Source organism: Girardinichthys multiradiatus, chromosome Y (assembly GCF_021462225.1).
Source record: "Girardinichthys multiradiatus isolate DD_20200921_A chromosome Y, DD_fGirMul_XY1, whole genome shotgun sequence".
Lineage (NCBI taxonomy): Eukaryota > Metazoa > Chordata > Actinopteri > Cyprinodontiformes > Goodeidae > Girardinichthys > Girardinichthys multiradiatus.
Window position 1 is genome coordinate 11,667,205 of NC_061818.1, and position 14,205 is coordinate 11,681,409.

General features: G+C 41.1%; 1 protein-coding gene across 3 annotated transcripts in view; it reads right to left on the minus strand.

The window, feature by feature from the left end:
- The window catches only part of LOC124864083 (phospholipid phosphatase-related protein type 5-like), a 78,225-nt gene extending 64,278 nt beyond the window's left edge, over positions 1-13,947 (minus strand). For all 3 annotated transcript variants that reach the window (XM_047358706.1, XM_047358708.1, XM_047358707.1), the window contains exon 1: positions 13,550-13,947. The gene's annotated coding sequence lies outside the window, so the exon portion shown is untranslated. The remainder of the gene's footprint in view (positions 1-13,549) is intronic.
- Between the last annotated feature and the right edge of the window lie 258 nt (positions 13,948-14,205).

Here is a 14,205-nt window from a genome sequence, read left to right on the forward strand (position 1 = left end):
GGTTGGTTCTGCCTCTTCTTATTGGATTATACAGGTCCTTCTCAAAATATTAGCATATTGTGATAAAGTTCATTATTTTCCATAATGTCATGATGAAAATTTAACATTCATATATTTTAGATTCATTGCACACTAACTGAAATATTTCAGGTCTTTTATTGTCTTAATACGGATGATTTTGGCATACAGCTCATGAAAACCCAAAATTCCTATCTCACAAAATTAGCATATCATTAAAAGGGTCTCTAAACGAGCTATGAACCTAATCATCTGAATCAAAAAGTTAACTCTAAACACCTGCAAAAGATTCCTGAGGCCTTTAAAACTCCCAGCCTGGTTCATCACTCAAAACCCCAATCATGGGTAAGACTGCAGACCTGATTGTTGTCCAGAAGGCCACTATTGACACCCTCAAGCAAGAGGGTAAGACACAGAAAGAAATTTCTGAATGAATAGGCTGTTCCCAGAGTGCTGTATCAAGGCACCTCAGTGGGAAGTCTGTGGGAAGGAAAAAGTGTGGCAGAAAACGCTGCACAACGAGAAGAGGTGACCGGACCCTGAGGAAGATTGTGGAGAAGGGCCGATTCCAGACCTTGGGGGACCTGCGGAAGCAGTGGACTGAGTCTGGAGTAGAAACATCCAGAGCCATCGTGCACAGGCGTGTGCAGGAAATGGGCTACAGGTGCCGCATTCCCCAGGTCAAGCCACTTTTGAAACAGAAACAGCAGCAGAAGCGCCTGACCTGGGCTACAGAGAAGCAGCACTGGACTGTTGCTCAGTGGTCCAAAGTACTTTTTTCGGAGGAAAGCAAATTCTGCATGTCATTCGGAAATCAAGGTGCCAGAGTCTGGAGGAAGACTGGGGAGAAGGAAATGCCAAAATGCCAGAAGTCCAGTGTCAAGTACCCACAGTCAGTGATGGTCTGGGGTGCTGTGTCAGCTGCTGGTGTTGGTCCACTGTGTTTTATCAAGGGCAGGGTCAATGCAGCTAGCTATCAGGAGATTTTGGAGCACTTCATGCTTCCATCTGCTGAAAAGCTTTATGGAGATGAAGATTTCATTTTTCAGCACGACCTGGCACCTGCTCACAGTGCCAAAACCAATGGTAAATGGTTTACTGACCATGGTATCACTGTGTTCAATTGGCCTGCCAACTCTCCTGACCTGAACCCCATAGAGAATCTGTGGGATATTGTGAAGAGAACGTTGAGAGACTCAAGACCCAACACTCTGGATGAGCTAAAGGCTGCTATCGAAGCATCCTGGGCCTCCATAAGACCTCAGCAGTGCCACAGGCTGATTGCCTCCATGCCACGCCGCATTGAAGCAGTCATTTCTGCAAAAGGATTCCCGACCAAGTATTGAGTGCATAACTGTACATGATTATTTGAAGGTTGACGTTGTTTGTATTAAAAACACTTTTCTTTTATTGGTCGGATGAAATATGCTAATTTTGTGAGATAGGAATTTTGGGTTTTCATGAGCTGTATGCCAAAATCATCCGTATTAAGACAATAAAAGACCTGAAATATTTCAGTTAGTGTGCAATGAATCTAAAATATATGAATGTTAAAATTTCATCATGACATTATGGAAAATAATGAACTTTATCACAATATGCTAATATTTTGAGAAGGACCTGTATACTGTTGGCATTGTAAAGAAAAATAATGGCACTGATATTTTCTTGAACAGCCTAATATTCCATTTTCCTCAGTTTCTGTAGATTGATAACAGTTCTTTAAATATTTTGATTTAAAATATGTTTTATTGTTCCCATTGCATTTTCCTGCATGGAAATAAATCTATTGAAATCCTCAGTTGTTCCCCTGTAGCTTCTCAAGTCTCTCAGGTTGCATGCTTGGGCTACAGTTGCACTTCTTACCAACTTCTTTATTTTTACCCAAACTGGAGGAAACCATACATCAGACAGCAGCAAATGTAGCTCACCGAAGCCCACTCACTCTGTCTCAATCCACAGCGCCCCCAAGTAGAAACCAACAATCATAAGTGGCTGCACAGATAACAAAATTTAACAAAATCTAACAAAAAAATACTATCCAAAAAATAACTGCTACAAAAATTTTAAGGAACAAAAATATCACAGGGAGGTTATAGTTACACAATTTTGAGCTTCATTGAGTTTTTAAACACAGTGTTATTATTTTAAACACAGCTGTTAAGGGCATGGGTTTTGATAAAGCATTTAACTTGGATATTTGGCTAAAAAGCTGATGGGGCTATCCTCAGTCTACACCTAAACATAAAAGTTTTTTTTTCACGATACTGTTGCAGCGAAAATTAGTTTTAAGTTATGCAAAGCAAAACAAACAAAACAAAAAAAACACAGAAACTACACATTTGATGATAAACTGGAAGAAAAATCATCTCCCAGGTCAAGACGTGACTCTTAGATACCAATCAACACACTTTTACTTTAGACCTCAACATGGCTATTTTCCAATCGTTTTAACACCAACTGCACACCATGCTTTATAAACCAAGATTTAAGTTAATGAGACTGAATAAAAAAAATAGAAAACTGTACAAAGGCCTCAAACATGTCTAGCAAAGGAAAAAAAAGGTTTGTTCTAGGCCATTGCACATTACTATACATCATATTTTTATCCTTTATTTTATATGTCACCGATGAAACAGTCATCACAAAGTGAAGTAACAGTTAAATAAGTCCACCCAGTTTTTCACAGTTGATGTCTTTGGTCTTGGTTAATATAATGCCAAATCAAGGGGTGTTTGCTGAAAGACTCTTTATGAGGACTCGGTGCTGTTATTGAACCAAAACGTGATTTGTCTAATTTGGATGGAATAAATGTCAAAATCAAAGATTTATAATGGTCCATTTTTTTAAATTACATACCCCCTGTATTTTAAGAGGTTATTATTATTATTATCATTATTATTATTACAATTTTGAAATAAACATACAGTCTTATGATGTATTGGCAGATATATTCAGTTGCTCTTATGCTGAAATGTGAATACAGGTTTCCTAGTGTGAACAGCTTTAATGGGTTTATATGAGTACTCATAAAATACTAAACACATTTTTGCCAAATATCCCAGTGCTTTGTGTTTGATTCACTTTAGGTCCCACATGCAAACACATTAAAGACCAGCACACGCTGCCAACAACACGCACTGTGTGATCGTGGCTGTCATACTCCCAAAATTTTGTTTGCCAGTATTTGTAAGACTAACCACTACAAGCATTATGTATAATGTGATAGAGAGTTTTTCTCCTAAAATCCTTCTCCGCCAGAGGGAAAAAATTGAGCCTGAGGGATAAATAAAACATAAATCCAGGCTCTTAGCAGCTTTTATAACATCACAATGTGCCAACCAAGAGAACTTTAATGGTTAACTGGTTGAAGGCATGTCCTCATGTTGGCACATCCGTGTATGTGATACTTGTCCCCCTTCAAAGAAAGAGAAAAGAAGGGAGTAGTTGTCACTGTGAAAAAGCAGTAACTTCCACTGAAGGACACTGACAGAGACAGAGGAGATGGTGAAACGGAGGGGAAAAAGGCTGCTCTCTCGTCACCCCATGAGAACAATTGAGATGTTACTTCCTGTTTCATTGGCTCGGTGTGAGGCAGCACAGAGGAATTCTCCCACACTTCGGCCCATCAAAGAGCTTGTGTTGGCAGGTTTCCCAATGGTGTAATTATGTTTTGAGGAAAAGGCTCAAGTGGCCTGAGATGAAGCGAATAAGAGTCTAGTGATTAATATCTAAGAAACACAACACTAAGCCTTTAGGTGAGGATAGGACTATTAAAGTCTACGTTATGCTCCTCTCAGGTATATGCAGACTGCTGATAGATTTTGCAAGTTTGCAGGTTGATTAGTATGAAAAAATCTGTTCACTGCTTTTAATGCAAAGCATGGGGACAGCGCTGGAGGCTGAGACAGATCCTCCATTCTCATGTTGCATCCTGACGATGTTATTTGAAGAATTAGCTCAGAAGATTATGATTCGGGTCAGGGGTCAGTATCTGCCTCAAGGAGGAGTTCAAGTGTGTCAGCCTTTTGTTCACAGGCGATGGTAGGATGGAGCTGGAGATGCAGTGATGCAAGCACTGCTCCGGTCCATTGTGGCGCATAAAGTGCTGAGCAAAAAAACGAAGGTGACATGTCCATCTACAATCCCAGCCTTAGTTATGGTCATGAGAGAGATCATGGCCAAGAAGAATGAGATCTCGGGTACAAGCAACTGAAACGTGCTTCCATCGTAGGGTGGGCTGGGCACATCCGTAGAGACAGGATACAGAGTTCATTTGGGGGGAACTCAGAGTTGCTGCTCCTACTCGAAATGAGTCAGTCGAGATGGTTAGGCCATTTGATCTGGATGCTTTTTGGATACCTTCCTGGAGGCTTTGTCGGCACAACCCTACTGGTAGAAGACCCCAGGCCTGACTGAACCTGCAGGAGGGACTATATATATCCCTTGTGAGCTGGGAGCGCCTTGGGTTCCCCCGAATAAACTGCAGTGTGTCACTGTGTAGAAGGATGACTGTGTTTCCCTCATAGACCAGGTACCCAAACAACCCAATGACTAAATGGATGACTAGAATACAGGTCCTTCTCAAAATATTAGCATATTGTGATAAAGTTCATTATTTTCCATAATGTAATGATGAAAATTTAACATTCAACATCCCTCCAAAACAAATTTGTCCCACTACAGAATGAAAACCAGGAAAATGATCCATCTTCTGAGAACAATAAACGGTATAAGAACAATCTTCATTCTAAACAGTCTTCTCCTAAGCTGCCAGAGAAACAGCGCCCCACCGGACCAAGAACCCTAATAGTGGGCAACGCAGCTGTGAATGGGATCAAAAACCTCTGCAACAAGAAAAACACAGAAGTTATGATTGGTACCAGTAATGTGGTGTCCGATATCTCAGAGAATATTCTGGCGATCACAGAAGAGCATCGAAAACATTTTCATACACTTTGGAGCCATGGATGACGTAGCTAAGCAAAAAAATCTAAATTATTGAAGGAGGATTTAATTCGTCTGCTCCCCACCGAATTCCAGAGGAGAAGTGGACCCCCCTATTAAATTCCCCTCCCCCCAAACCCCGACCCAGACTGAGCGCCCCTGTTAAACCCCCATCACCCATGACCCCAACCCAGACCGCACAGAACTCTACCGTCTCTCCACTGAGCCCAATTCTTGCTTTTCTGGATTTCACCGACAACGTGAAAGAGGTTTTTAAGATGGGGACCCAAATGGCTCTGACATCTTCTCCATTCAACACCCCCGTGGCTGAGGCCCTGCTACCGAACCAACATCTTTCAAAAGCTGCAGAGCCTCACTACCTCCTAATCTATCTATCTCCTAATCAGGACCTTCAAATCACTTCTTTGTGATACAGCCTGGGTCCCAGTGGTAACTCTATCAGAAATGAGCATGTCCAGGAAAAACTTGGACCCCTGATAGGAGATAGTTGTAAAATCTCTGTGCTTATACGTGACAGAAAGAACAAAGCTAAAAGGATAAGAGACAGTAATAAACAATCAACAAAAGCCATAAACTGTCAGGTACAACCAGACACAGAGTTAATATCAGCAACTAAGTCATATAAACTGGCTTTATTGAACATCAGATCTTCGTCAGGAAAATCATTTTTAATCAATGACTTCATTACTGACCACGATCTTGATGTCGTTTGTAACAAACATGGTTACATGAATTTAATGAAGCTCCTATTCTGAAAGAGGCGACACCTCCGAACTACAATTTTCTTTGTGAGAGGAGACAGCAAAGAAAAGGTGGAGGGGTTGCCACTTTGTTTAAAGATTTATTAGAGTGTAAAAAAGTATTTCTGGGCAAATTTGACTCTTTTGAATATTTGGCTCTCCAAGTAAAGAGCCAGGTCCGAACAATGTTCTTGAATATTTACAGGCCTCCTAAGTCCAAAACAAACTTTATCAGTGATTTTAATGAGTTTTTATCTGTGATATGTGTTGATTATGACTGTTTAATTATTGTGGGAGACTTCAGCATTCACATGGACAATCGTGAAGACAGAAGTACTATAGATCTATGTGACACTCTTAGAAATTTTGGTTTGACTCAACATGTTAAACAGCAAACGCACAAACGCACAAACAGGGACATACAGGTCCTTCTCAAAATATTAGCATATCATTAAAAGGGTCTCTAAACGAGCTATGAACCTAATCATCTGAATCAACGAGTTAACTCTAAACACCTGCAAAAGATTCCTGAGGCCTTTAAAACTCACAGCCTGGTTCATCACTCAAAACCCCAATCATGGGTAAGACTGCAGACCTGATTGTTGTCCAGAAGGCCACTATTGACACCCTCAAGCAAGAGGGTAAGACACAGAAAGAAATTTCTGAATGAATAGGCTGTTCCCAGAGTGCTGTATCAAGACACCTCAGTGGGAAGTCTGTGGGAAGGAAAAAGTGTGGCAGAAAACGCTGCACAACGAGAAGAGGTGACCGGACCCTGAGGAAGATTGTGGAGAAGGGCTGATTCCAGACCTTGGGGGACCTGCGGAAGCAGTGGACTGAGTCTGGAGTAGAAACATCCAGAGCCATCGTGCACAGGCGTGTGCAGGAAATGGGCTACAGGTGCCGCATTCCCCAGGTCAAGCCACTTTTGAAACAGAAACAGCAGCAGAAGCGCCTGACCTGGGCTACAGAGAAGCAGCACTGGACTGTTGCTCAGTGGTCCAAAGTACTTTTTTTCGGAGGAAAGCAAATTCTGCATGTCATTCGGAAATCAAGGTGCCAGAGTCTGGAGGAAGACTGGGGAGAAGGAAATGCCAAAATGCCAGAAGTCCAGTGTCAAGTACCCACAGTCAGTGATGGTCTGGGGTGCTGTGTCAGCTGCTGGTGTTGGTCCACTGTGTTTTATCAAGGGCAGGGTCAATGCAGCTAGCTATCAGGAGATTTTGGAGCACTTCATGCTTCCATCTGCTGAAAAGCTTTATGGAGATGAAGATTTCATTTTTCAGCACGACCTGGCACCTGCTCACAGTGCCAAAACCACTGGTAAATGGTTTACTGACCATGGTATCACTGTGCTCAATTGGCCTGCCAACTCTCCTGACCTGAACCCCATAGAGAATCTGTGGGATATTGTGAAGAGAACGTTGAGAGACTCAAGACCCAACACTCTGGATGAGCTAAAGGCCACTATCAAAGCATCCTGGGCCTCCATAAGACCTCAGCAGTGCCACAGGCTGATTGCCTCCATGCCACGCCGCATTGAAGCAGTCATTTCTGCAAAAGGATTCCCGACCAAGTATTGAGTGCATAACTGTACATGATTATTTGGAGGTTGACGTTGTTTGTATTAAAAACACTTTTCTTTTATTGGTCGGATGAAATATGCTAATTTTGTGAGATAGGAATTTTGGGTTTTCATGAGCTGTATGCCAAAATCATCCGTATTAAGACAATAAAAGACCTGAAATATTTCAGTTAGTGTGCAATGAATCTAAAATATATGAATGTTAAAATTTCATCATGACATTATGGAAAATAATGAACTTTATCACAATATGCTAATATTTTGAGAAGGACCTGTATTTTGGACTTGATCATCACTAAGGGTCTAAACATTTCCAAGGTGTCTGTAACTGATGTTGCTCTATCTGTCCACTTTTCTGTTATTTTTGAAAGCATCATCTGCAATGACTCAGTTTGCCAAAGAGACATGATAAGAAAACGCATCTTTAAGGACGGTGCTGCTGAAACCTTTAACCAGATTTACTCTTCTACCTCCACTTTGCCCTGTAACACTGTAGATGAGCTGGTAGATAACTTTCATTCTAAAATCTCAGACATCATTGATTCAATTGCTCCAATTAAAGTGAAGGTCATTTCTCGGGAGAAAAGGTCTCCGTGGAGAAGTGCTCCACCAGTCAGAAGTGGAAAAAAGGAGTGTCTAAAAGCTGAACGCTGGTGGCGAAAGACTGGACTCCAGGTTCACTTTAACATCTATAAAGAGAGACTCTACAGATATAACCTACAACTGAAAAATGCAAGGGAATCTTTCTTTTCTGAGATCATCATTAAAAACATTAACAATGCTCGTGCATTATTTGCCACGGTCGACAGGTTAACAAACCCTCCTGTAACTGTAGCATCTGAACTCCACTCTACCAGGGCCTGCAATGAATTTGCTAAATTCTTTACTGAAAAAACCCAAAAGATCAGAGGGGCAGTCAGCACATCAACTCCAGGACCAATGTTGTCTCCAACTAGAACTGATTTTGACAATATTTCCCAATTTCACCAAATAAACAACAAAAACCTTTGTGCCTCAACTAAGCAACTAAGCTCTTCTTCCTGCTGTCTTGATCTTTTACCCACAGCTTTCCTTAGGAAGGCTTTGCCTGTCATAACATCTGATTTAACTCAAATAATAAATACGTCCCTTTTTTCAGGTGTTTTCCCCCAGGCTTTGAAAACAGCAATTATCAAACCTCTATTGAAAAAGAGCAACTTGGACAAGCTGCTGCTACACAACTACAGGCCTATGTCAAACCTCCCCTTCATTAGTAAGATTATTGAAAAAGCTGTGTTTCAACAGTTAAACAACTTCCTAACAACGACCAACCGCTTCGATGTCTTCCAGTCAGGCTTGCTGCTCACCACAGTACAGACTGCTCTTGTCAAGGTGTTCAATGACATCCGTATAAATGCAGGCTGTGGAAGAACCACAGTGCTGGTATTATTGGACCTTAGTGCAAAATTTGACACTGTTGATCATTTCATTTTATTAGAGCGCCTGGAAAACTGGGTCGGCCTTTCTGGAACAGCACTCGATTGGTTTAAATCCTACTTAAAGGACAGGGACTTTTTTGTGTCAGTAGGTAACTTTACATCAGAGACCACAAAAATCACATGTGGCGTTCCCCAAGGGTCCATCTTAGGGCCCCTCCTGTTCAATATCTACATGCTCCCTCTAACTCAGATTATAATAAATAACATAAGTTATCATAACTACGCAGACGACACACAGCTATATAGGTTACGATGTCACCGGGTGACCATGAACCCATTCAAGCGCTGGGTAAATGCTTAGAAGAAATCAAAGCATGGATGTGCCAAAACTTTCTTCGGCTGAATCAAAACAAAACTGAAGTAATAATCTTTAGACCAGAGGAAGGGCATTTAAAAGTTAGTACACAACTTCATTAATACAGCCAGAAACCACCAGTCAGGCTCGAAACCTGGGTGTAGTGATGGACTCAGACCTGAATCTTCAGAGGCAAGATGGTAACAAGGTCAGCCTTCTATCACCTAAAAAACATCTCCAGGATTAAAGGACTAATGTCTCAGCAGGACCTTGAAAAACTAATTCATGCGTTCATCTTTAGTACAATTAATTACTGCAATGGTGTCTTCACAGGTCTGCCTAAAAAGTCGGAGCACATCACGCCGGTTCTAATGTCCCTACACTGGCTCCCTGTAGCTCAGAGAATAGACTTTAAAATATTTCTGTTAGTCTATAAATCACCCAATGGCTTAGCACCAAAATTCATTACAGACTTGTTGTCAGTGTATCAACCACCCAGACCTCTCAGGTGTTCTGGCTACTCTGCATACACAGAACAAGAACCAAACATGGAACCTTTTAGTTCTTGTGCTCCACTAATCTGGAATGAACTCTCAGAAAACTGTAAAAGCGCTGAAACCCTAAGTTGCTTTAAATCAAGATTAAAAATGTATTTGTTTAGAGTGGCCTTTTTTTATTTAATTACTGCAATGTACTTTTCCTATTATGTTTCTTTTTTTTTTTTTCATGTAAAGCACTTTGAATTGTCTTGCTACTGAATTGTCTGACTATATAAATGAACTTGCCTTGCCAGAGACCACATAAACTGTCTTCAAAGCATCAAAGTTCTGGGGTCCTTTTTACGCCTTCTGATTTTCAGTTCTTTCCATATATTTTCAGTTAGATACAAGTCAGGTGATGGAGTCTTTCAGGCAGTTTTTCTCTTAAACCAATTAAGAGTTTCCTTGGCTGGGTGTTTGGGAATGTTGTCTTGCTTAGAAATCCACACTTGTATCATATATGGATTCCTATCGAGAGCTCCGGTGCATTTCTCCATCCGTCAATTATATTGTAAGATAACCCACATCATGATTTGGCATGGTGTTTTTGGGGTGATGCGAGGAACCATTCTTTCTCCAGACATGGTGTGAGAAATGACATCCAAACAAAATCAGAATGGAATTCATCTGACTAAACTATATTGTCCCAGTATTTCACTGACTGGTCCAAATCTTCTGCAGTACATTACAAGCTTGCTTTTGCTCTTTAGCAGTGTGCAGTATTAGTAAAAGTTGTTGCATTCAAGTCCTTTACGTATTGATTTTATGGAAAAAACCTGGTACCTGGAACCTGTTACCTGCTCCTTGGCTCTTAGATAATTATTTTGACTCCCCTGTCAGACATTTTACGAGGGGCACCCGACCACGGATGGCTTAGGGTGAAACGATGTTTTCTCCATTTTTTGATTTTTGCTTCAGAGGTGCCTACTGTAACATTCTGTAGTTTAGAAATCTAGTTGAACTGTTCCCATTAGTTTGTATTGCAACAATAAAACTAGGCATTTGATTTTTTACCCATAGCTTCATTTTGTGACTAATTTGCTTGGATTTAGTTCTATGTATGGATTGACAAGGCTGTTGCCGACACCAAGAGTGAATTTTAAGTCACAAAAAATATTTAAAGTGATTAAATCGTGTTCAACATTGATTTACTGTATCTGCCTCTGGTAAGACATAAATTGTTCATAACCTCTTTGGCTCTACTCCAGTCTGAACTATCACTTTAAATTGCATCTCTTAAAGGGGTCATATCATGCTTTTAAATCCTTCCTTTCACACCCCACCCCCCTCAAGGTCAAGGAGCGCTGCACTTTAACCCATGGCCATTTTTGTAGTTCGATAACAAGACAAAAACAACAACTACAATGCAAAACTAATAATGTAATAATATTTAAAACACGCAGTACGGTTCTGTCCTCAAGGAACTAAAAGGCACTATGCTACTGCCATCAAAACAATGGCCAGGACATATCAACACAATAAATTAATGCTTAAAATAAAGTTTGTCATTTTAGCATTACTTACAGCTTACGGCTTTGCTGCGTCCATCGCATCCACAGACAGAAGGAACTGACCCTTTAATCAGATTCTGGGGGACGGTGTGATGATTTGTGTGGGTTACTACACGCAACAACCGGACCAAACCTATCCTTTTGTAGCGTAGGCAAACTTGAGCTTGGACTACAAAATCACAGCAAAATATGGATATGGCAGACATGTGAAATTGATCAGCCGGAAGTCCATGACCTTCTTTAGCTGTTCTGCAACAAATACTATGACGTAACAGTTGGAAAAACATTTTCTGCACTCCTACAGACTCAAAGGACACAACAAAATCCATTTAAGGCTAAAAAAGTGTATTTTGCATTATATGTCCCCTTTGAAGTCCTACAGGATACATCCAAGAAAACTTCTCATGTTAAAACCTTGTTTGAAAAATAACAGCAGCAGGCACAACTAACAGGAGAACATTCATTGCACTGCAGCACTTATATTCCAACATGCATCTGTATAACAGTGAATTAATCCAGTTATTGGTCTGTGTCCATGTAAATGAGGGTGTAGGGAAGAAACCTTCTAGCTGGATCTGATTTGATTTAGCAGAGACCATGTGAAAATGAGCCTCTTTTTATTATCCATCTATCACTCAGAGAAAATCAAGTTTAGCTGTCAGAGGAGACAGATCAAATGGACTCCAACCACAAACACTCCACAAACCACAGTTTCACAATAAAAGCATGAAAGAATTCAAATCAAAATGGTGGTGGGAAAGGAGAAAGGAGCAACAGCAGGTGAAGCTGGCTGTCTCACGCAGATACACACAAACCCAAACATCAGGGTTTGCAGCACATCTGTTCTGCAGCTCAGAGGACACCAGTCAAAGGGTAGAGACCTGGGCAGCCATCTGTCCTCCACCCTGCTCCAGGACTTGCAAAACACAGAACTGTGCATGTCTGCAGGGAAAAAAACAACTACATGGGCAACACAGTCTGGGCTATGCTCAGATTTGTCCTTGCAGAGCAATGGCCTTGCATATCCTATGCCCTTTTCTGCTTAAATATGCATTTGTGCAGCAATAGCATCTAAAAAGATGCAGCAGTGTGAAAATTCTAAGTGTTACTCAGCCATTCTATGTTTCTATGGCATCACAACCAATCTCATCCTTTCAAATGCCTTTGCACGAGGGATGTTTTTAATGTTTATTTTCTAATTTTGTACACTGTGGTTATTTTTGCTGTGCAACAGTTAGTGACTGTGTGGAAGCCATTTATTACTATTTAAAGAACAGATATTTTAGAAATCATAAGAGGGTGAATCCAGAACTATAATGTGGGCTATTTGTACTATTCCTTTTTATAAGATTTTTAACTCTTGCTGCAAAATTCCAATTAGATTTAAGTATGGACTAGGCTATTCTAACATATGAATATCCCATTCCACCATAGCTCTGGCTGTGTGTCTGGGGTTACTGTTATGCTAAAAGATAAACCTAGATTCCAGATTTCTCCCAGAATTCCTGAGCAGTGGTGGTTCTTGCATGATTTTACCCTGGGAAAGCTTCTCCTCCTACCACACCCTGGCCAATAAAATTTTAAGAAATCATCCGGATTCTGCCGTGTGATAAAATTCAGAGCGGTTCTGCACAAAGCTTGTAACTTAACATCCCTATTGTAAGCAGAAAGCTCTCATCTTTGACTGGACATACATAAAAAGCAAGGCATCCCCAAAGCATCCTGCTATCACCACCATGTATCATGGTGGGGATGGTGAGCTTGGCATGTTGTGTGATGTGTAGGCCAAAAACATTAAGTTGGGTCATATGTGACCAGAGTTTCTTCTTCATCCACATGTTTGCTGTATCTCCTGAATAGCTTATGGCAAACTCCAAATAGGTTTAATTCTGATTTTCTTTTAACAGCAGTAAAACAAATTGCCATGCACTATGGTTACTGTAGTCCCATACTTGTCAGTCTGTTGTGACCATACCATTGGACAGTTGTACACTTTGAAGCTAGGAACATGTGCAACACACCTATTCTGATTGTGGAATGAAGTCACAAACAACCAGGACAAACACAGCACTCCTCAGGCTATGTGACTCCTATGAAAAGAACATAGCAGGGATTATAAACCATAATAGGATTATCCACAATTGTTTCTGTTTGGGGAATACTACAGAATACTCTCAGAAGGAAACCCCAAGATACACCAAGAAACACATTTGGGGACACTCTTGGAAAAAAAAGACAAGTAATCTATTCTTACTGTGTGAACGTGAGTCTTATGTTGGAAAAAAATTAACAAATAAAACAGCAGTTTTGTCACAGAAACCCAGGCACCCAGATTCCTTAACCCATCACAGCAATGGTGAGAGGAATGGAAAACCTCCCATCTGTCATTTAACACATAATTCCTTGCATCCTTACCTTGGATACCTTGCAGCCAAGCTGACGTTTGCTGTGGATTCCTATGTCCTGGCCATGACAGAACAAATGATGCTAAAGTGGCGTGAAATTGTCTGCCCAGTTGTCTGTCCCTCGTTACTTCCTTCTCTTCTTCTTCCAAGCCCCCCACCACCCTGCAACCCTCTTCTCCCTGCTGCCTCCTGGTCCACAGTGAAGCGTGAGAGAACAGTCAGACACAGCAGCAGCAGCGTCGTTTCTGTCTCAGGATCATCCACACAGGCGTGCACACACTCAGAATCCTTTTAATTGGCTTGTTCCAACAACCAGGGATTACTAATAAATCAAGGGGCTGAAATCACCTCCTGTGCTCCATTGATCCAGTGAGAGGACGCTGAGCAGAGGCAGAGTGCAAGAACGTGTGTGAGGGAAGAAAAAGCATGTAAGGGAGACAGTGATTGAGAGCAGAAAGAGAGAGAGGGAAACAGAGGGAGGGAGGGCGAGCATTATGTGTGTCAGCTCATTTGTATTCAATGTTTGTTTTTCCTCTTCATTCCTGCCTTTCACCATCCCTTTATCCGTCTTCTCCCTTTATCTACAGTTCATCTCTTTGTCCATTTCCTTCCTTAGCTTTTCTTGGCCACGGACCTGACACATGGAGGAGAGAAAAGAGTGATGCA